This window comes from Octodon degus, unplaced genomic scaffold (assembly GCF_000260255.1).
Source record: "Octodon degus isolate 3935 unplaced genomic scaffold, OctDeg1.0 scaffold00323, whole genome shotgun sequence".
NCBI classification, from domain to species: domain Eukaryota; kingdom Metazoa; phylum Chordata; class Mammalia; order Rodentia; family Octodontidae; genus Octodon; species Octodon degus.
The window spans coordinates 649,357-652,510 of NW_004524899.1; positions in this window are offsets into that span (position 1 = coordinate 649,357).

Genomic DNA, 3,154 nt, shown 5'->3' on the forward strand with positions numbered 1-3,154 from the left:
CAAGTCAGGAATTATGATGCCCCCATGACTTGCTTGCATTTGTTGAATCGCTTCTGTTGTTCTAGGTCTCTTCTGGTTCTAAATGAAATGTAGGATTTTAAAACATTTCTGTGAGATATACTATTGGTATTTTGATTGAGATTGCATTTAAATCTACATAACAATTTTGGAAGTATGACCATTTTCACTATATTGGTTCTTCCTACCCAAGAACAATGGAAATCTTTCCATTTTCTGATATCCTCCTTGATCTCCTTTCTCAGAATACTGTAGTTTTCAATATAGAGGTCTTTCACTTCCTTCATTACATTGATTCCTAAGTACTTTATATTTTAGATGCTATTATGAAAGGTATAGCTTCCTTTCTTTCTTCCAATGAGTTTGTTATTTGTATACAGAAGGGTATTGCTTTTTGAATTTTGTATCTTGCCACTTAGTTGAATTTGTTTATTGAATTTAAAAGTCTTGAGGTAAAGTTTTTGGGGTTCTCTATGTGCAGTATCATGTCATGTGCAAGTAATGATAATTTCACTTCTTCTTATCCTATCTTTACTCCTTTTTTCTTTCTCTGGTCTATTTGTTGTGGCTAATGTTTCCAGAACTATATTGAATAGGAGTGGTGATAGTGGACATCCCTTATCTCATTCCTTATTTTAGAGTGAAAATGTTAAGTTTTTGTCCATTTAGAGGACTTTCTTTTTTTCAAGTCAAGTTTATTGAGTAATTTACGGGCAGAAAAACCTCACTCTTAACGTACATAGTTTTGATTTTGCCATACTTTTTATGGATTACTATTCATGCTTATTTTTCAAGTAAAAAATTAAAGTAGTCTCCTAACTTCAACTTTATTTTTTTATTTTTATTTTTTATTTTTGGTGGAACCGGGGATTGAACTCAGGCCAGGCCCTTGTGCTTGCGAGGGAAGCGCTTATTCCATTGAGCCATCTCCCCGGCCCCCAAGAGTAGTAGCATTATTTCTTCTCTAAATTAGCAGTGAGTCCATTAGGACCTGGACTTTTCTCTTTCTTTCTTTCTTTCTTTCTTTCTTTCTTTCTTTCTTTCTTTCTTTCTTTCTTTCTTTCTCTTTCTTTCTTTCTTTTTTTTTTTTTTTCCGGAACCAGGGATTGAACTCAGATCCTTGTGTCTGCCAGTCAAGTGCTTATCCTACTGAGCCATCTCCCCGGCCCTTCAACTTTAATTTAAGGAAATTTCTCTCTCAATGTAGTAAATTCTTTGAAAATTTGTTGCACAGCTAATGGAGCTGCAAAGCCATCTGTAGACATGGAGATGAGTGTGCGTTAGCCTGAGAGTACAAAGTGCTCCATCTACAGTCATATATTGTTTTGCCTTTCATTGTCATTTGCAGTAGCCTAGGTATATCTTAGTGTTTTTTCTGAAAGCCTCCAGTTCCAGTGAACTCCTAGTTCTGGGCAAGTCAGGATGGATGTTGCTTGACAAGCCTTCCCATGTCTACTTACAGCAGTCCTGCTTCGTGGGATGGCTGCAGCATCTGTGACACCTACTCGTTAGATGGCAGTAATATCATTTGCTCCCATCTTTGCCAGATGTCCTCTGGGGATCAGTGTCATCTAGGGTAAGTATGATGGACTTGATTGTAAGTGCCTTTATAACTCACACATTTGAGACTCAGAGTCTTATATTCTCTGTTGCTGTTGTAAAGCAAAACCAAGTTAATTTTACTGTTTTTATAGTAGAGAATTTAAAATTCTGAGGAATGACTCCTAGGCTCTCTCTTTTTTAGGAGACTTTCTCTCTACCTCTCTACAACCCCTTCACCAAACATCATAAGCAACATGAGCAATGATTCCAGATGTTTCTCTTATTTAGATTTTAGGAGGTTGTCTTTGTGGGCATCATCCTTCTGGATTTTAAATTCTTTGCATGTTTCTACTGTTATTTCTAATGTTTATCCATGGCAGAATCATACCATATAACATTTTCCTACATATTTATTGCAATGTGTTTTATCAAAGTGAAAAAGGGACACAGATCATTTCAAAGTTTTTTTTGTGGAACCAGGGATTGAACTCAGGCCCTTGCACTTGCCAAGGAGGCACTTATTCTACCGAGCCATCTCCCTGGCCCCTCGAAGTATATTTTAAAATGACACAGTCTACAGTTGATTAATGATTACTCATAGTTCTTTCTACCTCCTTATCACTATTGTTTGTCATGTAAAAAAAGGTAGAGGATATCTACCTCTATTCACAACACTAGGCTGGACCATGGGGCTTTCTTTGGCCAGTGAACATAAATGGCAGTAAGATAGGTCTGAGTGTAGAGCTTAAGGATCATCACATATTATATGTATCATTCTAATGTTTATACCATTTCTATAAGAACATACCTTGAGTAGTCAATTGGTCTAAGACAGATGTAAGACTTACATTTAAATATGGAAGTCAGCCCAGATGAGCCTAAACAGCCAATTCCCAACTGTTTTGCAGGATGTGAGCTGTATTAGATGTTGCTTTAGGGTGCCTGCCCATTAGCTCAGTTGTTTAAGTGTCTGCTTAAACAAAGTAGTCAGCCTCACAGAGCTGTGGTTCGATACCCAGATACTCAAGCCAATCCAGACCAGCTCTGGAGGCAATCTGAGGCCATCAAAAACAAAAACAAAAACCTTCTGCAGATGTTGCTTTACATCACTAAATTTGAGGTGGATTATTGCCTACCATTTCTGTGGTTATGTTGACTGGCTCGCAATGTCATTAATAAACTTGAAAATTCAGAAAATAGAAATAGTTTTTCTAGAAAAATATTTTTATAAATTAGGCCCAAGAAGAAGTAGAAAATGTGAACAGAATAATATTCATAAAAGACAAATTAATTAAAAGTGGTAGAATAAGACTGTCAGCTGCATAATGAGACCCTGTATCAAATACATAATAAAAAAATAACCCCTCCAAACTGTCTTGCTTTAATTATAAGTTTTCTTTTTAACATTACATATAGGCTATACTACAGATTTAAAAACTTTTTATAAGTCTTTGGTCTTCTTTTGATTCTTATAAAGGTTGATTGCCTGTTTTCCTTTTTTGGCTTAGTGGTTTATGGTTGTTAAACCATGTTTTAAAATTTCTCTCTCTCTCTCTCTCTCTCTCTCTCTCTCTCTCTCTCTCTCTCTCTCTCT